Genomic DNA, 22,619 nt, shown 5'->3' on the forward strand with positions numbered 1-22,619 from the left:
TCGATGTTCAATACTGATGAGATGGAAAGATGGTGTCCTTCCTACTTACACTCAATGGCTATCTTATATGATGGCATGCCTATCTTTGGAAAAAAATAAATCAGATGTTCTATAACAATTTTTTTTTTTTTTTTAAAGTTTATGGGGTCGTTTTATCAATTATTTCTGCAATTTATAAGGTCACTTGGATCTTGCTTTGTAAGTTTGTGGGGGTTTTTTTTCCAAAATGTGAGTGAAATTGTATGTTCTTTCCTGATAACCTCTGAAGGGAAAGGGTTAGAATTTGTAGAATCTTTTTTCAATTAGCTACATGTTGTAATTGTTTAAGTGTGTCTTACTTTTCCCCCTTGTGTGACGGTTATGGCATTGAGTTTATATAATCGTCTTATTTTTTTTCCCTCCATATTCCTTTGATTAATGGTTTTTAAATTATGTACTCTCTGTAAAAATACAGAAAATGAAAACAATTTTTTAGTCTAATTGTGGACTTAGTTGCAGTTTCTTTCTAGCAGAATTACCACTTTATTTATTTCTGAACAGCCTAATCAAAATTTACCACAGCCTCATCAAAATTTGTACTTTCTTCAAATAGAAGACATGACAGTAAAAATCAAAAAGTTTGAAACAAAACTATCTGCTGGAGGAGCTCAGCAGATCGAGCAGCATCGATGAGAGTACAAGAATGGTGAAGATTCAAGCCCAAACACTTCATCAACACATTATACACTTAAAATGGAAAACATTTTGAAACAATTCAAGGAATAAACTAAAAGCAGACAATAGAATGTTCAAGCAATCCCTCCCCCTGAATGGTTTACATGCTATGCACATTCCAGTTTTCAGCTTCAACCAGACTAATCACATCCATCTCCATAAACAGACATCAGCTGACCATGGTCTGTGCTACCAAATCCCTCAGTCTTTCTTACCTGCAGATCTGACTAATCCACAGCTATCCTATGATCTGCAAATCCTTCATTCTCTATAAACCCATGAAAATGTGATCTTAATTGTGCTGTACACCAGTCAACCACATGCTGCACCTGCAATGGTTCCAAGTTTTAAAAATCTTCATTCTTCTTTCTGAAGATTTTCAACCTTACATTCAGAATTATTTTGCATCCTCCTCATGACTTTAGCAGATTCTGTTTTTGTTACATATCCTTATACAATTTTATCTGCAAACAATCCTGAGAGAACTTTGAGAATTTTTAAAATCCTCTTAAAAGGTGCTTAATAAATGAGAAGTTGGTTTGCTTTTTGCTGGGTCCTTTGCAAAAAATTAGCTCCACCTAGTGTAACTGGGTGTCATCACAGGTTATTGATCCAATCAACACCAATTCCAATACATTTCAATTTGTGCAAGTCCACAGAGAAAAGCAGTTTTGGATAAATCACACTGGAATTTAAAATAATATGTTCAGAAAAAAAACACTATTTGGGCTTTGTTGCTGTAAACCTGATAACAGCAAAACACGCCTGTTTGTGCTGGCCATGAAAACACTTAAAACAATCAACCCAGTGTGTTAGAAAATTCTCTCCCACTGACAATGAAGCAATTGTCACTTCCAGTACAAAAAAAATGACAAAGGCCATTTAAATTCAACATTCTGTTCCTTTTCCACCACAGCACCAGTTCTCCCTCCCTGCAATAACATTCGTGTGTCCGAGCTATTCAAGACCAGGTTTTAGTGCGAGTTTATACATTGACGTAAAATTATTATACCATCACAATATGGATGAAATATTTCTGATGCTAATCTCAGCAATGAGACAATTTCAAGATGTCATCATTTAACTCTGCAGTGCTGTGAGAAAACTCTTGAGCATTTAAAGGTATTGAACAGGTCTGCTGGGATTTAACATACCTTTATCACACATGCTGTGTGATAAAGTGGGATTTTTCAAATATGTCGTATTAAAGATATGCATGTCATATTTGTAAGAGTAATATCAACATTAATATATGCAAAATAGAATGGGTTGGTCACTCCTTGGCCAAAATCTGCTCCTCTTATTATTAGTGCTCACAGGATTAATGGCACCCTCAGCATTATTCAAACAAGATTATTTCACTGCAGCTGGAATACTAGTGATGGAATACTGCAGCTGATGCACATGAAGTGTTTTGTTTCAAACTTCTTAAAATGTGTTAACTTTTGCCATTGTGCTGTTCAAGAGTAATTTAATTACCAGTGAAGCACATGACTAGATCAATGGGCACTGCTTTATGGCAAAATGAATAGTTGGGAGGGGCTGAACAGAAGTCTCACAGTGAAGACAGCAGAATGGGGAACAGCCAAACTACTTCACAAATAAAACCATCTGTACACTAAAAATAAAAATAAAAAATTAGGATACAAAATTAATAGATATGACTGAGAAATTAGCAAAGATAGGTCATGATAAAACTCTGAGAAGTGTAATTTTACTATATTTTATCTTGTGATTCAACAAAATTAACACCAAAGATTTAACCAGTTAAAACAATTGGATTTAAATAGCGACATGATTACATGCTGATATCAGAAATGACAGGCAATAAACACTGATACTCAAATAGCAAAACGAGAAGGGGACCAGTGGGACAGCGGATAATGATCTTCTCTCACACAGCTCCAGTGACCTAGCCCACAGCTGGAGGCTGTTGGTGTTCAATATAAACACTCTTTATAACAGTGTAGGTTTTCCTTGTGCCCTAAAGTGTACTGGTAACTGTCTGCTGTAAATTGCCCTAGAGTAACTGGGGAGGAGAATCAAAGGCCAATGGTTGGGCTTGAAATCAAGAATAGGTTGCAGGGACATAAATTGGGGAAATGGGGCTGACAGATAGGCTTAATAGCCTGGGGAAATATGAAAAATGTGGGGGGAAAAGGCAACCATGGCAATGTTCTCAATGACCAGGCATTTATAGAGTTATATCACAGGGCCTGCTGTCATGTGACTGACACCATGTTCTTTTCCATTCAGTTAATTCTGAAATTCATTCTAAGTTATGGAAGCTTTCATAGCCCATTTTACCAAATCTCTCAAACTTATCACTTATATCTTGAAAACACTAATGGTTAGCACCATGTTTTATCATTTTAAATGTTTTAAGATCCACATTTTCAACTATATTTTCAGTATAAGGGTATTAAAGGTTACGGAGAGAAGGCGGGGACGGGGTACTGAACTTTAAGATCAGCCATGATCTCGTTGAATGGCGGAGCAGGCTTGAAGGGTCGAATGACCTACTCCTGCTCCTATCTTCTATGTTAACTAGCCTTTCCATGAGCAGAGTTAAAGTGGAGAGATTAGCTCAGTTTGAATGATTCTTCCTTTTATTCTTACAAGGCATTTCCAAGCTACTTCCACACTCCAGATCACCCAAATAATCATTTTAAATAACTATTTCATGTGAATCCCTCACTATATTTTTCAGCCCTTGCCATTGTGTTGATTTGTCAGAATCCAGACAACAATATAGAGCTTTGCGATGGGTTATTTTACAAATCTGTAAAACGTCTTTCCTGAGCATGTTACAAACTTCAGTCTTCAAAGATTAATTATTGTTTCGCCGTTTTCTAATAATAATTGATCCAAGATGATAAGCGTGGGGAGAGAAAGCAAGACTCTTAAAAAAAATGTGAATGGCAAGAAATGAGAAGTTGGTCGGGATCAACACAGTTTCACAACTCGGCCTGGCGTTGCACACTTGGGCGGATTTCAAACTCAAAGGAAAGGGCCAATGTTAAAAACGCGCAATCAAGCAAATCTTCATCTGGGTGTATTCTAACCTGTTCAGAAAGAATTTGTGGCTATGGAAAACTCGAATACTGCAATGCATTTATTTTTTTTTGCAAATGCGTTTTCTATAAAATTTGGGAAAGTAACAAAATTAAAGCATTTCTGGTGTAAGAAGTAGCTCTTCCAATCGAATGCTGTTGGTTAGAGATACCAGAAGCTGCGGATATTAAAATCTGGAACAAAAAAAATCAAACTGCTGGGGAACTCAGTGGGGCTGTCCTCCACCGCCCCCCCCATGCGGGGCTGTCCTCCACCGCCCTCCACCGCCCCCCCCCCATGCGGGGCTGTCCTCCACCGCCCCCCCCCATGCGGGGCTGTCCTCCACCGCCCCCCCCCCATGCGGGGCTGTCCTCCACCGCCCCCCCCCCATGCGGGGCTGTCCTCCACCGCCCCCCCCCCATGCGGGGCTGTCCTCCACCGCCCCCCCCCCATGCGGGGCTGTCCTCCACCGCCCCCCCCCATGCGGGGCTGTCCTCCACCGCCCCCCCCCATGCGGGGCTGTCCTCCACCGCCCCCCCCCATGCGGGGCTGTCCTCCACCGCCCCCCCCCATGCGGGGCTGTCCTCCACCGCCCCCCCCCATGCGGGGCTGTCCTCCACCGCCCCCCCCCCATGCGGGGCTGTCCTCCACCGCCCCCCCCATGCGGGGCTGTCCTCCACCGCCCCCCCCCATGCGGGGCTGTCCTCCACCGGCCCCCCCCATGCGGGGCTGTCCTCCACCGCCCCCCCCCATGCGGGGCTGTCCTCCACCGCCCCCCCCCCATGCGGGGCTGTCCTCCACCGCCCCCCCCCCATGCGGGGCTGTCCTCCACCGCCCCCCCCATGCGGGGCTGTCCTCCACCGCCCCCCCCCATGCGGGCTGTCGCCCCCCCTCCCCTTCTCTCAATCTCTTCCCCTCCACAAAATGCTGCTTAGTCAGACAATCCTCCGCTTATCAAAGCGCAGCAACACGATGGAAACGCGCACTTGCCCGAATCATGGCAGAAACCCTAATCGCAGGACCCGTGCGTCGCCGCAACGTTAAACCCCCCAGTTGCCATGTACACAGACCTCAATAGGCAATGTGGCTCAGCAAATGTCACCGGATGGTGAAAGTTTGCTTGATTTAGAAACGGGGGGGGGGGGAAAGAATAGGTCGCCCCGTGGATTTGGGATTCGCTTTAAGCGACGCAGAACCAGCCAACGTGGTGAGGTTTCGGGTTCTTGCAGTTCACCAGCAGCTTGAAGTCACCAAACGGTCTGTCTATTCCATTTAACGGTGCCAGTCGTTGTATGGCCTCAGTGCGTCCTCTTTAAAAAGGCAATGGACCAAAAAAGAAACACTTGCAGAAAATATTGAGCCAACTACAGGGCGGAAAGGTCAATGGAGCGAACTTACATCATCGAGGCAGATGCGGGAGAGGAAGCTCCAGTCGACCTGTTGCATCCTTCCTCGGCTGTGCCAGCGGTTGCGGATCTCTTGCCACCCAACACCGAAAGGCGGTTGTTGTTTCCAAATACCGCAAATGTAGCAATTAAAGCCGCTCATTTGGTTGCAGCCGCGCTCCGACTGACCACTCAGTTCTCGGACTCCGCCGTCACTTTCCTCTCGAGTCCCACCTCGACCTCCGCTCTGCGGACATTCTGTCTGTTTTGCTGACTGAAGGGGGGCTGCTGCTCATTGGTGGCGAGGACCAGAGCCGCCGCCGACTCCACGGGGCGCCCACCCTCTTCGCCGCGCCGGACCGCATCTCATCTCCGCGCCCGCCGTCATTCCCCACCCAGCCTCGCAACATCCCGCCCCCAAACCAATCCCATTCGCTTCACGTTCCTGGCCGTGACATCATAGGTTCCCGGGGAGGGGGGGGAGAGACCTCTCGTCCCCGCGCCGCTTTCATTGGTCGCCGGGCACGTCAGTCAGGGCGAGGCGGCTGCCAGCGGGCGCATGGGCTGGGGCGGAAACTCGCGGCTTTCTCCTGGTCCCGGCGTCAGTGAAGAGGAGGGGCGTGGTCGGGCCCGCCGCAGTGTGGGCAGTGCGGGAGCTGTCCCAGGTGCTGGATTCCCAATCTGACCCCCCCCCCCCCACCAAATTCCAGGCAGGTCTGGAATAGTTTAACAGCCTCATTATGCAGAGCAAATCCTTTCCCATGAGTGGGACAGCAGCATTGCCTTAAATAATGGCATTTGATCGATTAATACAAGTATGGAAGAATTGGAAAAATATATCACCTGGCTCTTCAAGCCTCCTCGAACCATTGGTCTTAGCTGATCTATCGCAGCTCCACTCTCCTGCACTAGTCCAACATTTCTTGCAACCCCTTAACATCCAGAAATCGGCGATCATTCTGATGAATTTTAGAGGTTCAACTAAGAATGTGACACTGGGTTCTGCTGACCTCGCCCAGGGGAAACATGTTCTGCGTCCGTTCTACGACGCTCTACGAATTGTGGAAATTTCAAGGAGATTGCCAATCTGCTTAAGTCTAGAGGTCCAGGCAAGTCTCCCCTTGTTTATATATATATATATATAAACTACCATGCAAGGAACCATATAACCATATCACAATTACAGCACGGAAACAGGCCAATTTGGCCCTTCTAGTCCGCACTGATCCAAGTCCCCTCCTCTAATCCCACCTACTAGCACCCTGCCCATATCCCTCCATCCCCTTCCCATCCATATACTCATTCAACTCTTTCTTAAATGTCAAAATTGACCCTGCCTCCACCACCCATTCCACACAGTAACCATTCTCCGAGTAAAGAAGTTCCCCCTCATGTTACTCCTAAACCTTTGCCTGTCAACTCTCAACCCATGACCTCTTGTATCCATCTCTCCTACTCCCAGTGGTAAAAAGCCTTTCCAGTTCGGTGAATCACCATTGCCCTTGGATATTAAAACTATACTCTCTGTAATCAAATAATTTAAAGAAAAGACCTGCAAACCATTTACCTTCATAAGTGCTTGTTGCAATAGTACTTTGGGTTTCAGTGATTTGTGTTCAAGAAAATTTAGGTTCCGTTAATAATTTTCCTGTATCAATTTTTAGAAAAATACTCTGCTTTTCTATTCTGTGCACCAATGCAAATTACTTCACAATTTTCCTTATTAATATTGCATCTCTCATGTTCTTACCCACTCATTTAGCTTGAAGCCTTTTTATATCCTCTTCCTAACTCACAATCCCACTTAGTTTAGTGCTGCCAGCAAACTTGAGAATACAACATTCTGTCTAAGATCATGTCTAACACTGCCCTTGGTCACAATCAAAGACTGTCTTGTTTATTCCTGTTGCATTCTGCCTGTTTACAGTTCTTTGTTAATGCTAGTATATTATCTCAGTTCCACTGCCTCAATTATATTTTCTGCCCTCCATTTTGGAACCTTCTTGAAAACCTTATCAAAATCTAAAGAAATCACATGCACTGGTTCCATTTTACAAGGTTAGTTCATCACCATAAATCCATGTGGACTCTGCCAAATCATATCATTCATTTTGAGATGTTGTTATAACATGTTTCAATATAAATATCAGCATTTTCTCTCCCACTGATGGGAGGCTAACAGTTCTATATTCTCTCCATCTTTTAAATACAAATGTCACATTTTCTGCCACAGTTCCAGCATTTTTAACTTATTTTCAGGTCTCCAACATTCACTGTAATTTTTTTATATAAATTACAATAAAATTGTCTTAAGCCTACACATTTCCTTCAATATAACTTGTATAAAATATTAAAAAATAAAGAATTTGAAATGATTAATCTTTTAAAAATATTAAAGATGTTTTAAAAGTGGTGCTGAGATAAAAGATCAGACATGATTCTGTTGAATGATTGAACAAGAGTGAGGGGCCAAATATTATCCTCATATGTTGTTATATAAGTGTAAAGTTCACAAGAACTGTACATTATTTAAACCATGCAATATTGCACATAATTCTGATTTTTCACATTTTAAGGTTCACAAAGATTTTCACTCCTCTGGCACCAGGAATAGTATTTCTGCAATGAGTAAAAATAAAACTTGAGAAAATAGAAATGGTTTGCTAGAGCAGAGTTTCAAAAGATTTTTAAAGGTGTTCAAAATCATGAAGTTGTAAAATAGAAAATAATGAGACACTTTCCATTGCAGAAAGGTCAGTAGACAAAGAGCACAAATAACTTTTTTTAAAGATACTTTTATTAAGGCAAAATAGCTAAATTTTCCATAAACAGATACATGACAAAAAAAAACACAGAAAAACAAACAAAACAAAATGCTTCCCCACCTCCCCCCAACAACCCTGGTGTGGTAGAAATTTCTCCCTCGTTCACATTTGAAAAATAGCAAAAATAAAATTTGATCAGGTGAGGTACGAGGTCCTAAATATATATTAATACATTACTACAGCAGATTTGTTAATTCAATAGCCAAGGAGGTATAAGGAAGGTAATAAGAACTCAATTTTTTTGATATGTTGCTGGTTTCCTCCTCACATTATACAAGATCTTTTCAGGTGTTTAAATCATTTAACCATTGTGAAGGAGGTAGTTCAGATTTCAAGTTTTGTTGGATAAACTTTTTCCCAGCTGTGGCCACAAGTGGTTTTTTTTATTGTGGTTCACCTTAAGACCTTGTAGATCTGCCAAAATCCAGACCCTAGGGCAATGGTTTTCAACCTTTTCCTTTCCACTCACATACCACTTTAAATATTCCCTATGCCATCGGTGCTCTGTGTTTAGTAAGAAATTGCTTGAGGTGGGATATGAGTGGGAAGGGAAGGTTGAGAATCCCTGCTCTAGACCCAATTGTGACTGAAATATTTTTCTTGAGAAAAATTGTCATTGGCCGTTTATGAAACCGAGCACATAATGAGTCAGTTAGGTAAGATTCAAACATTAGTTTTCAAACAATTTCTTTCCACCCACATACCACCTTAAGTAATCCCTCACTTATTCCTATGAGAATACTTCAAGTGGTATGTGAGTGGAAAGAAAAAGGTGAGAACCATTGCCCTTTATTTGAGTTTTCTAATGATATATTTCCAAAAGTCTTCCAAGGAAGAGCAATTCCAAAGCATATGAAGTAAATCTCCATCACAGGTTTTATATTTCTGACAATTGGGAGAGGTGTTATGATCTATTTTTTGCAATCTATATTGTGTGTAGTAGGTCTGTTAAAGATATTAAACTTGCATATGTTTAGTTGAAATTAATACAGTTTGTAGCTGTCTTTCCCTAATGATCTTTTCCACTGACTTCACTGTCCTCTGCAGGGACTTGCAGTCCGAGGTGGTACATCTTCCAAACCAGGCAGATCCTCTCAATACATTCTCTGTAGAATATGGTGAGGATGGAGGGTGGGAGGTGGACTTTCCTCAGTCTTCGCAGGAAGTAGAGGCACTGCTGTGCTTTCTTGGCTATGGAGCTGGTGTTGAAGAACCAGGTGAGATTCCCCACCAAATCAAGGAACTTGATTCTCTTGATGACCTCAATGCTATCAATGGTCAGTGGATTGTGGTCCCCTGAGCCCTTCTGAGGTCAACAACCATCTCTTTTGTTTTATTAACATTCAGATGTGGATTGTTGGCTCTGCACCAGTGCATATATCAGACTATTTGTAGTGTACAGGGCTTCACTAAGCAAGTGCTTTTCAAACAGGGATTTTGTTAGAATTTGATGAAAGTTATAGACCCAGTGTCTAATCTGATAATATTTAAATAAATTACGATTTGGTAGTTTGAATTTTCCAGTCAATTATTGAAAATTGGCAGATTTATCATGGCTATATAAATCTTCACCAGTTTTTATGCCAATTTTAAACCACTTTTTTTAGTATTCCATCTGCAATCGGGTGATGGATATTGGGGTTATTCCACAGAGGAGTTTTCCAGAATAATGAGGATAATTGCATGTGCTGCATGCCACGCTGCAAGTGTTTAGAATTACAGGATTCTTAGTGATATTTAAAAGTGTTTTCTTAGAGGTTAAGAAAGGAAGAACTTTTAAGGGAACATTCTTTAATTTATCATCAAAATGCAACCAACCCCATATTGAACAGAATTGAGCTGCAAGGTCATAACATTTAAAATTAGAAAGATTCAATCATCCCTTGGCATAATGGGCCTGAAGCAGAGATTTCAAAAGATTTTTAGAGGTGTTCAAAATCATGAATGAGTAAAATAGTAACTGAGTTGACACTTTCCATTGCAGAAAGGTCAGTGGACAAAGAGGACAAATATCTTAAACAGAATTGATGGCGCACAAAAGTATTTTGAATGTCATGAAACATCAGATATGTATATTAGCATGGAAGAAGCGTGTGAGAAAATGAGGAAGATGGAATCAATTTAACCAAAATTCAACTTAACCAAATGTCTGAAGTCATTGAATTTAACAATTGGAATTTGCTTCGCAATGACATTAATGTTAACATTATCTCATTTTCCCACCACAAAACTAAACTCATAATGCTATTAACTCCATTATTTCTTCTGGTTAACAATTTCAATCTTGCTGTGCACAGCGTAAGTATGATCCATAACCTGCTCGTGTGCCATGGCAATCATCAGAACCATCTGCTGTTTCATCTGGAGATCCAGGAGGATCGCAAAACATAGAAATCTACAGCACAGCGCAGGCCCTTCAGTCCATAGTGTTGTGCCGACCTAATAACCTACACTAACAACTGCCTACTGCCTAGAATTTTCCTACTGCATAACCCTCTACTTTTCTCAGTTCCATTAAAAGATCCTATTGTACTTGCCTCCACCACCACTAATGCCGGCAGTGCAGTCCATGCACCCACCACCCTGTATGGAAAAACTTACCTATTACACTATTCCCCCCCACCCCCCACCCCCCACCCCCCCCCCCCCCGGACTTACTCCCATGCACCTTAAAACTATGCCTCCTTGTGTTAGTCATTTCAGCTCTGAGAGAAAAGGACCTCTGGTTATCCACATGGCCAGTGTTTTTCATTATCTTATACAGTACACCTCTATCAGGTCACATCTCATCCTCCATCCATCGAATCATGATGTAAATATCTTCAAAGAAATCAAAGAGAAACAGAACCAACATAGCCCTGGTGGCAGCCTTTATGTGTATCTAAATCAAGCTGTGTAAAGAACCAACATATGAACATCAAGTCCCTTGGGGAGGTTCTACCTGTGTCAGGTGCAGTGATGGATGAGACTGGCTTCATTGCTGCACAATGTTCCACTCAAATGGACCTTGCTGCACTAAGTGTCCTTCATAGAAACATTTCTGCAGAAAAACACTTTTGACCACAAATCTCTAAGTTAGCAATCAGCATGGAATGTCTCACAGGCCCTGAAGGAAAAAGACACTATGAGATTATTCCTCCAGCAAACTGTCATCTCGTTAGGCAGATTACCTCTGTTGTATTCACAAGCACCAAGACCTTACTTGGCTAATAGTGAGAGAAGCCCTCCCCATCAGATCCTTCTGAACAGTTGGAATCTGGCTCTCATCACTCTCTGCCCTCAAGATGGCTGAGATACAAATTAGATGATTGCTCACTTCTGGGTATGTGCGCTTGCCAAGTAGATCTGGAAAAAGGCTGAAAGGATCCATGTAAAGGTCAGACAAATCTGTATGCTGTACTCAGGAAGGTATACAGAGGCAAACATCAACTGCTGCTAGAAAATCTTCAACTTGATGGAAAACACACTTTGGTCTTCCCAAAAATGTTCTCCTTCCAGTTGAATATGTTTTTGGGAGATAAATTGGGGCAGGTTTTAGTGTAGGTCACATACAAACATTGTAAAACACATCTTATTTAAAATAATGAAGCTCTTCCCCATGCTAGACATGTTGGGGCCAACAGTCTTTGCAGAAGGTTTGGAGAGTGCCCAAGAGACTTCACTAATGGATTATTGTTTCCAAAAAGGCAACAGATGAAAGAGCTTGTTGGAGCTGCAGACAGTCTGGAGGGGAAATTGCTGTTCTAAGAGGGTCATGTGGATTTGTAAGCAGAGAGAGTCAAACAGGCTTTTTCTGTGTGTGTGTGTGTGTGTGTGTGTGTGTGTGTGTGAGAGAGAGAGAGAGAGAGAGACAGACAGACAGACAGACAGACAGACAGACAGAGATCAGTTCTATAGTTTTACAGACAGCAACTGGAACAGGACAAGCTGGCAAGCTTGTGGAAAACCCTATTTGGAAGATGGGTTGTGAGTGCTTAGTTCAGCCTGGTCAAATCCATTGTGGTTCATGCAAGAAGAGAGGACTGGCTGTCTAAAGTTTCACTTGAAATAAGAGAAATGGAAAGGAACTCTGTGGTGTCCTGAAAGAAAGAGATTATCATCTGGAGAACCCCGAGGGGGAAAGTTTCATCAGCAAGGCACTGGAGTGGATGATTAAAAAGGAATCAGTTGTGAGTGTCCAGGAACAACAAATCTCTCTCAGAAAACTGACAAGAACCTTCCTGAGCTGTAACCATTTACCTTTCAAGCACCAAAGACCGGTGTATTTTATAAGTGTTAAATTCTGTGCACAGTATAAGAATTGCCTGCAACCAGTGAACTTGGAGGAATGAGAAGAGAGATTGGACTGTGAACCAAAGAACTTTTCTGAACTTACATACACATCCACTTAGAATTAGAAGGGGGTTAAGTTAGGTGAGTTAGGTCAATAGTGATAAGTTAAAGTGTGATTCTGTTTTCATGTTTAAAGATAATTAAAAGCAACTTTTGTTTAAGTAACAATTTTTCTTGGGGAATATTTTATGGGGCCTCATCCTTTTGGATTGAAAATTGGAGTTTCTGTGATTTATTAGTTAATTGGGGTTTTTTTTTCATGCTAGTTTAAAGCTTATGTGTGGAAAAAAGAGCAGCAATGGATGTTGATACGTTTTTGTCACATTAGAGACTGGCATATTCCAGGGAGTCAAATGTATGACCTGAGGGATGATGGTGCCGATGCAAAAGCTTTATGGGATAGGACCACCGTCTAGGGTCCTGTCACCACTGGACACTAAAAAACAGGGTCTTGTGTAAAAGCTCTCAAATGCTTCTTGTGTATATTGGTTAAAGAATAAAAACATTTCATGGTGCAAGTAATTCAAGGAAAGACAAAAACCATTTGTATTTCCCTGTAAATATAATTATAAATAAAAATTTATTTTTAAATAAAAACATTCAACACGGTTGAATAAAAAATTTAGGCTCCGATTTAAATGTACTTTTCTCAAAATTAATGTATGATTCTTTAAACTTGACATACCTTTACAGGGTATTTTGAATAACTTTTTTCTAAATCAGTGGTCCTCGATCCTTTTTCATCTACCATCTGTCATAAGTATTCTCTTACTTACTGCTGAGTACCTGGAACAATCAGTGATCTATAGACCAGAGGTTGATAAATGCTGATCAATCATTTGATACATTTAGCTCATCTAAATCACTGTCTTAACGACTTTTCCCATGAGTATTAAACTTTCCCAATCTCACTCCATTTATTTATTTATTTTCTCTTCCCTTTCATTCTTGAGTTAATCCCTGTACCTGATTTGTGGTGGCTAGAGATGGACAGTGTGTTATCATGTATGTAAATAAGAATGACATTTCCCAGCATGCAATGCATGCGGTTGAATGGGATCCGGAAGTGGTTTTTTGACAGGAGTCGAAGGAAGTCAGTAGAAGCAGCTCAAGGAAAATAAAATTAGTTAAGTGTTCAACCCACATAAAGTCATTCTTTTTGAAAGAACAACCAGAACATGATGTTGGAAGTGGCTGAGTGAGTAAGAGAAGATAATAGTTTGTAACCATGGATAAGTTGAGTCCTCCCACACTGGTGCAGTTTACCAGCAACCTAGCCAATAATTAGAAATGCTTCAAAAAGCGATTCAACATTTATTTAGAAGCTGGTGGAATGGGAGAGACTGATGCAAAAAGGAAAGTGTCTATATTTCTGCACATGATGGGTGAAGATGACTTAAACGTCTATAACAGTTTTCAAATTGATGAGACAGCTTTCACATTGGACACTCTGATGACAAATTTTGAGGAGTATTTTATTCCAAGTAAAAACATCATATTTTAGTATTCAAGTTTTTCTCCTGTGATCAGAAGCAAGGTATGAGCTTTGACCAGCACTTAACCGAGCTTCACATACTGAGCAAGTCCTGTGAATTTGGCGATTTGAAAAATTCACTCATTAAAGACACATTAATTTGCAGAATCCAAAATAATGGACTTAGAAAAAGGCTCTTGCATGAAAAAGATTTAACTCTGGAAAAGGATGTAAAATATGTGTAGGGCAGCAGAGACCACATAGGCACAAGCTAAGGAGCTGCACAGGATAGACACAACAGTTAAGAAGCTGTAAAGAATAGACACAGCAATAAATGTGATGAAAACAGATAAACAGGGCACCAGGAGTTTCCCAAAGCAAAGTGGTAGGCTCAAACATCAAATGCAGCAGGTGTGGAGGTAGACATATTCCAAAGATGTCTCCTGACTATGGAAAGTCCTGCTATAAATATGGGAGGAAGAATCATTTTGCAAAGTTCTGCAAAGCAGGGGCTACCAAGAGACAGGTGCATACAGTGGATGAAGAAATGGAGGAATTCTTCATGGATTCACTACAGACTGATACTGCTGGCAAAACAGAATGGATCGTTCCAGTGACTGAATGAGACAGTAATTCCATTTAAGCTTGACACCAGAGCCCAGGTGGATCTGTTATCTATGAATGATTACAAGACCGTAAGGAGCAAGATATTTTCAGTGAAATTAAAAGTGACAGGCTACACTGGAGAGAACGTTCCAGTAAAAGGAGTATGGTAATCTTCAAACACAAAGGGCGGCATCTAAAGTCATAGCTACTGATTATAGAAAGAAGAGTAGAGTATGCATGTGAGGAACTCAACCTGGTGAAAAGAGTTTTCATAGTGGCTTCACAGACTGAAGATAAGCACACAAGACTCATGGAAGAGTACACAGATGTCTTTGAGGAGCTTGGATGTTTACCTGGTGTACACAAGATCCACATAAATGAGACAGAGGTTCCTGTTGTTCATGCATGCAGGAAGATTCTGTTTCCACTTCAAGACAAACTTAAACAAGAACTACCATGCCTGGAATGGATGACAGTCATCCAGAAAATTGAAGAACCTACAGATTGGGTCAGCTCACATCAAGAGAAATGTGAGTTTGGCGTAAAGACACTGACCTTCATAGAAGATGTCAAAGAGGGAGGGAGGGGGAAACAAAGAGGGAGAGACTGTACTAAAATGTTATGATCCCGATAGATGCACCAGGATCTCAGCTGATGCATCCCATCATGACCTTGAAGCAGTTCTACTGCAGCAGCATGAGGACACATGGCAACCTGTGACCTATACATCAAGGGCTTTAACAAGTGCATATGCCAACTATGCACAGAGAGAGAAAGAACTTCTTACCAGCATGTGAAAGGATCCATCAATACATTTATGGACAAACTTTTAAAGTAGAGACAGACCATAAACCATTGGTCTCAATTATGTCCAAACCCCTGAATGACTGTCCCATGAGAGTACAGGCAGGTTGATATGGCTGCAGAAATACGATTTGAAAATGATCCACATGCCAGGAAAATTCATCTTTGCAGCTGATGTACTGTCTTGAGCAGTTGACAAGAAAGAAAAGAATGATCAAGAAGTTAATGCAGAGAATTAGGCCTATGTTGACATGATTATCACCTCACCTCCAGTATCCTGGGATAGAACAGAGCAGATAACTATATAACAATTATAGCATAGAATCAGGCCAACTTGGCCCTTCCACTCTATGCTGAACTCTTTCTCCCACCTAACCCCACAGAACTACACTCAACCCGTAACCCTCCATTCCTTTCCTGTCCATGTACATATCCAACTTCTCCTTAAATACTAATATTGAGCCTGCCTCCAACACTTTGTCTGGAAGCTCATTCCACACACCCACCACTCTCTCAGTAAAGAAGTCACCCCTCACATTTCCTCTAAACGTTTGCCCCCTCCTCTCATTTGTATCTCCCCCTTTCTTAAAAGAAAAAGCCTCTCCACATCAACTCTATCTATACCCCTAATAACAATGAAAGAGCTCAAAGATACAATACAGAGAGGATGGCTGGCAGCTAAGTATGACTGTCCAATGGGTATTCAGGATTATTGGCCATGCAGAGATGAACTGTCAGTTGTGAAAGGTATAGTCTTCAAAGGGAACAGGTTTGTGATTCCAGTGTTGCTTCACAAGGAAATGCTCTAGAAGATACACAAAGGACATCTTGGTGAGGAAAACTGAAAATGTAGAGCTCGAGAGACGAGGAACTGGCCAAAAATGAAACAAGACATAAGCCAGACCACTGCTTCATGCGAAATATGCCTTACCTGGTGGAAACACAAAGCAACAAGCAGAACCACTTACACCACACTCTATACCAGACAGGTCATACTTCAAAGGGGAGCAGATGTGTTTGACTGTAATGGGAAGATTCATATAGTAGTAAGAGAGGTAACAGCACTGAGTAACAACACTGCAGTCAATGTCCAGCAAAGCAGTTATTGCTTTCATGGAAAATGTGTTTGCGAGGCATGGAGTTCCTCGTGGAGTAGTATCAGACAATGGTCCACAATTTTCAAGCAGTGAATTTGCAAATAATTGGGGGGTTTCGACATGTAACTTCAAGCCTACATCACCCAAAGTCTAATTAGTGGCTTAATAGAGTGTTCTGTGAAGGTATTGAAGAGCCTCATGAGGAAAGTTCATGATGAATGAGAGGATTTCCACAGAAATCTAATGATTTAGAGCAGGGGTTCCCAACCCTTTTGTTCCTCTGTACTCCTTGGGCATTTTTATAGGTCCCCGTGTACCCCTAAAAATTAAGGATAAAAAAACATGACATTGTGCAATCTGACTGCAGATTACAACACCATGTATTGTACAGTAGTGGTTATTCTCTCAGATCCAATGTACCACTGGGGGTACATGTACCCCAGGTTAGGAACCCCTGATTTAGAGAAGTGTGCTACTGCAGAATGGCCTTTCCCCTGCCAAATGCTGATGGGTTGACATCACAATCTTCCAATGTGTGAAAAATCTGTTGACACCTAAAGGAGCACGCATGGTCAAAAAGACTAAAGTGGAAGAGAAATTAAAACAGAAACAGTATATCATGAAATGACTGCAAAAAGCCTGAGAGTCCTGAAGCCCGGAGTTCCAGTGTGAATCCAAGATCATGATTCTGGCACATGCGCCTTGCCAGGATACGTGCAAGAGGAAATAGATCCACATTCCTACCAGATCCAGGCAGAGAGAGGGACACCTCTGAGAAGAAACCAAATGGATCTGCAACCACAAGCTCCAACCCATAGTCGTGGCCCATCTCCTGTCAGTATGCAAAAGTGACCAGGACAGGAGGAAAAGTAGTATGTGGTTCAGAGTCCACAGTAAGACACTAAGTCTAACACAGCATATACAATCAGAACACTGGTGGAAACACAAAGCACAACCTCAGGGACTGATTGAAAGCTTCTGAGTGGCCACTTTTGTCAATTTTGTTGTGTAATTTTTGTTTTTTATAAAGGGAAAGATGTGTTATTATGCGTGTAAATAAAGACTACATTTCCCCGCATGCAATGCATGTGGTTGGCCGGAAATCAGAAGTGGTTTATGACGGGAGTCACAGGCTGGAAGTCGGTGGAAGCAGATAAAGGGAAATAAAGTCAGTTTAGTGTTAAACCCACGTAACACCATTCTTCTTGAATAAAAAATTGTAACAGACACAGTATTTTAATGTAGTCAAATTAAACATCCTTTGGCATTACTTTGGATCTGTGTTCCAAAATTCAACTCATACTTTTAATTAAATATCTTCTCTATGAAAGTGAAAATAGGGAAGCCGACTTTCATCCTTTTTATGGAGTCAATGAGTTAATTTTGATTAATCAAGCTTCAACCTTATGTATTTTTATCTTTGTTATATAAAGGGCACTGTTTGACATGCTGAGTTTCTCCAGCATTGTCTTCTTTGGCTTGGCTTCGCGGACGAAGATTTATGGAGAGGGTAAAAGTCCACGTCAGCTGCAGGCTCGTTTGTGGCTGACAAGTCCGATGCGGGACAGGCAGACACGGTTGCAGCGGCTGCAGGGGAAAATTGGTTGGTTGGGGTTGGGGTGTTGGGTTTTTCCTCCTTTGCCTCCAGCATTGTATATTTAATGTAACCGCAGTGTCTGCAGACTTGTGTGTTACTTTCAACCTTCTATGATATCTGTTGTTATAATTTTATAGTTTCACCTTGGATATTTTGTGTCACCCAGTCATTAATGCCACTGATGTCCTTCATTGTTTTCTAGTTTCTCCATTCCAGCCTTTGGATTATTATCCTATAGATATTCTATCTAATCAATAGTCCTACAACCTTCATTGCACCATGTGTCAGATCCCGATCACTTGTCTGCCTATCCCCACTGAACCCCCTGATTCAAATTTAATTGCTTGTTTGTATCCTTATCTTTAACCCTACTGCTGTAGACTCCTTGGGACCCCAGTTTCCTTTGTTTTTCTGTCTGTCCGCATTATTCTTATAGACATCACACCATCTTGTGATTTCACCAAATGAAATCTTGAACTTAAATCAAAACCTTCATGGATTCAACTATCAGGATGTTTCTGCTTTTTAAACTGAAGTGATCCTATTGACGTTATAAAATGTCAATAAGGATTTAATGATCTGAGGGATACTTCTTGCAACACCAAATCAAAGCATTGTAGGGGTAGCTACAATGACTGAAACACACCACAGGTCAGTACAGGTTTCAGTTGAACTGCTTTATTGGAATCTTCGCACACGCCCTTTAAGGGTCGGCGTGAGCACCTCCCCGCACTGGCAGTGACGTCACCACACTGCCTAGAGGCATGTTCCGCGGCCTAATCCACGAGGCACTGTTGAACCCCCAACGGTGCCATCTTCACATGGCTGCTCCTCTAGCGTGGCGTTACATGCAGAGCCAGTTCGCCAACTATCGATGTGTGCCACCACAGCTTCAGTAAACTGGAGTTTGGCAGGAATTAAATGGCAAATTTAGCTGCTCCGTTATAATCTTTTTGCTTCTTCTAGTCTCTCCCTCAATATCACCAAGAGGAAGCTAGTTGAAATAAAGATGTACCCAGCTTACAAATCACTGCACCAACAACTTGACCGATAAAAATCAGAAATAGAATTTCCAAAAACACTTTGGCGCAAATTATTCCCATACATAGCAAAGCTACTTTATACATTTCACAATAGCTCTCTTTGATCTTCGTTTTTTACTAAATTTTTCAATGAACTATCAAAAATTAGTGCAGAAAAAGCATGTAAAGCATATGAAGCAAAATTAGTTCAGACCTTGTATGGAAAGGAAAATTTGCTTTCACAGAAACAGCAATTATTTAAAATTAATTATTTAGAATTAATAAGATTTTACACCACAACACTGCTTCTATTTATATTAATAAATATTTTTTTCCAGAAAACCAGGAATAACCTTCCATATAGTTTAGACACAAAAGTGCTGGAGAAACACAGTGGGGCCCACAGCATCCATAGGTGGCAAAGATATACTGCACATCCAGCATTTCAGGCCTGAACCCTTCGACAAGGTGCGAGCAAATAGCAGGCAGGCACCTGAATAAAAAGGTCAGGGAAGGATGGAAGAAGGAGCAGGCGAATGAGCACAGGCCAAAGTCCATAGGTGGACATGGATGCAAGGGCAGGAGAGAAAAGAATTGATCGGGGGAGGGGGCTAGCTCTATGATACAGAGCTGAAGGAGAGGAGATAGAGGGATAAGGAAGGAGAGACAAAGGGCGGGAAGCTTGAGGAAAGGAGACATGGAAAAGTGAACTCCAGAATTTCACAACCCTTTATATCTTGGAATACTTTCCAATATTGCCCAAAATTAGTCTTGTGCTAATTTTTGTTCCAGCCTTTCCCACCAAATGAATGATGACATTTCTCTACTATTATGAGATCCCTAAATTATTTTAAACGTTTCAGTTAAATTGTCCCTTACTCTTCCAAGTACAAAGGGATAAAGCCTTACCTCTGGAATCCATCCTCAGACAGACAATGGACTATCAACCATAGCTGAATCTAATCACTCCCTGTCAATAATTCACCTAACCATAGAACAATTTACAGTAAGGAAACAGACCATATCGGCCCTTCTAGTATGCACCGTTTTATGTGAAACTCCACAAGTTCCACCTACCCACTCCCTTGCCCATAACCTTCCAACCCCCTCACATCTATGTACTCATCTAGCCTACTCTTACATAATCGAATTGACCCTGCCACAGCTACCTCTTCTGGAAGATCATTCCACTCAGCCACCACTCTCTGAGTGAAGAAGCTTCCTCTTATATTACTCCTAAAGTTTTGCCCCCAACCCTTAACTTATAGCCCCTTGTTCCAATCTCCCCTACCCTCAGGGGAAAGAGCCTATTCACATCTACACTATCTATTCCCTTCATAATTTTGAATACCTCTATCAAATCCCCTCTCAACCTTCTACGCTCCAATGTCTACTCAATCTTTCTTCACCACATGGGAATCTACCTTCAAGAAATGCTGAACCAATATTCCAAGATCCCTCTGTCCCTCTGCTTTCCCCTTCACTGCATACATCCTATTTTCCCTAGAATACAAAATGAGGAGTTACAACTGTTTCCGCCTGTCACAGTAATCCAAGGAATTACACAACCTGGTTAGGCAAATGAACCAAAATTAACAGGGCATTCTAGAAATAACCTGATTAAATCTATTCACAGTTTGTTTTGAAATTTGTCCCAGCAATGCATCATAGCACTTTCTTTGATCATCTAATCCCTATACCACTGATAACAGATCTTCAGCCAGTTATTGACTAAACATCCTTCATTTATTCAGCAAGTCTGAGCATACAACACAGCTGACCATATACTTGGCACAAAATTTCCCTGATCAAGTTTATCTGTAGAGAAGGAAAGCTTTCCACATGAAGAGGCACTAATATCTGGCAGGGAAATTTTCTTGTGATATTTGGTAGGGTTTAAACTAGTCAGACTGGGAGATGCAACCCAAACTATCAATATAGAATATAAAGAAAGAAGCTCAGCCTAATTTAAATGTTAAACTGAGCAAGTTTTATAGAGGACAGGCAGGGTAAGTCAAAGAGCAAGGGGAAATTCCATCAGACTTAAATGCATTTATTCTACTGCCAGCAACCTGACACATGGGGCAAATTAACTCAAGGCATGGATTGGTGCATGGTATTTGAATGTTATAGCCATAGCTTTAACAAGGCTCAGAGAGAGAGAGACTGGCAGTTCAATGCCTGAGGGTACAAATATTACAGGTGTGATCAAGGGTACAACAGAAGGGGAGTTTGAAATTTTGATTAAGGAGCATGTAACAGCAGTAATTTTAAATTTCTAAATTTACATTTTAAATTTAGACCTACAGCAATGGTAACAGGCCCTTCTAGCCCACGAATCAATGTCGTCCAATTGCCCCAATTAATCTACAACTCTTGTATGTTTTGAAGGTTGGGAGGAAACGGGAGCACTTGGAGGAACATGGGAAGAATGGGCAAACTCATTACAGTCAGAGCAGGATTCGAACCGGGGTTGCTGGTGCTGTAACAGTGTTGCACTAACTGTTATGCTTACCCTGCCACCCTGCTATGCCAACCGTGCTGCCTTAGAACTTCGAAAGGATTTTTTTTTCTGTTTGTTCAGTAAGGCTGTAAGGATGGAACTTAGAAATAAGAAGGCAGTGGTCAATTTGATGGGGTTGTACTATAGACCCCCTCCCCCCCATCCACAATAGTCAACAGGAATTAGAGGAGCAAATATTTATTAAGATCATAGATAACTATTGGAAGAATAAGGCAGTAATATTGGGTGATTTCACTTTCCTTTGCATTGACTGGAACTTCCACAGGTCAAAGGACTTGGATGGAGTGGATTTTATTAACTGTGTCCAAGGAAGTTTTCTCAGAAAAAAAAATGTAGATGGCTAGATGCCCTGTGGACCCTTTGGAAGCAAGGCAGGGCAAGTGCCTGATGTGTCATCTGAAGTCCCCTGGCTTAGTCTCCTCTTCCCAAGTGTGGAAGATTGGGCTCTGAGTTCATTTCCGATCTTCCCATTCACCAGCTTTTGGAACCTTTTGCTCCCAGGACCTTGATGTTTTTCAATAGGGATACATCCTTTACAAACTTTTTGATCTGTACTAGTGGCTAGCTGGAGTCAGCCATTCTCAAGTTAAAGACAAAATCTTGACTGTGGAGTCCATAGAATAGTACCTTCCATCATTGACTGTCTGTCTCTTTATCCTTGATAAGCTCTTCCTCCATTCCTGGTTTTTAGCCGGTTGGACACTTGAGTCTTTCTTGACATGAATGTTCAACTTTATCAGCTGTTTCCTGGATATCCAGTCCCACACCTTTATTTCTTCAACTCACGTTTTTGTTGGACCTCAGCTTGAGACTTCTATAGACTTTGGTTCATAAAATAGTTTCTAATCCAAGAACAGTTTAGCTTCTTACTTAATTAATATATGGATCTCCTGATCTTTCTCATCAAACAAGTCCAGTTTTAGAGCCAGAAAAGTTGAATTTTTTTCACAATTGCTAATATTGAGGCACTTTAAAACATTCCAGACATTGTGGACAGTTTGTAGGTCATATTAATTGGGAGTCTTCAGGTTATCTGATTTGTAATTTTTATTTTTAATTTAAGTTAATTTTGTATACCACATTGAAACTCATGCTGCCCAATAGCACCCAATCAACCTACAACCACATATGATTTGGAGCATGGGAGGAAATCGGAGCACCTGGGGAACACCCAGGCAGGTCACA

General features: G+C 41.3%; 1 protein-coding gene across 1 annotated transcript in view; it reads right to left on the reverse strand.

Moving 5' to 3' along the window:
- galnt13 (polypeptide N-acetylgalactosaminyltransferase 13) overlaps positions 1 to 5,488 on the reverse strand; it is a 256,909-nt gene extending 251,421 nt beyond the window's left edge. The window contains exon 1 of the mRNA XM_069935526.1: positions 5,167 to 5,488. The gene's annotated coding sequence lies outside the window, so the exon portion shown is untranslated. The remainder of the gene's footprint in view (positions 1 to 5,166) is intronic.
- Between the last annotated feature and the right edge of the window lie 17,131 nt (positions 5,489 to 22,619).

The sequence above is a fragment of the Narcine bancroftii genome, chromosome 4, assembly GCF_036971445.1.
Source record: "Narcine bancroftii isolate sNarBan1 chromosome 4, sNarBan1.hap1, whole genome shotgun sequence".
Lineage (NCBI taxonomy): Eukaryota > Metazoa > Chordata > Chondrichthyes > Torpediniformes > Narcinidae > Narcine > Narcine bancroftii.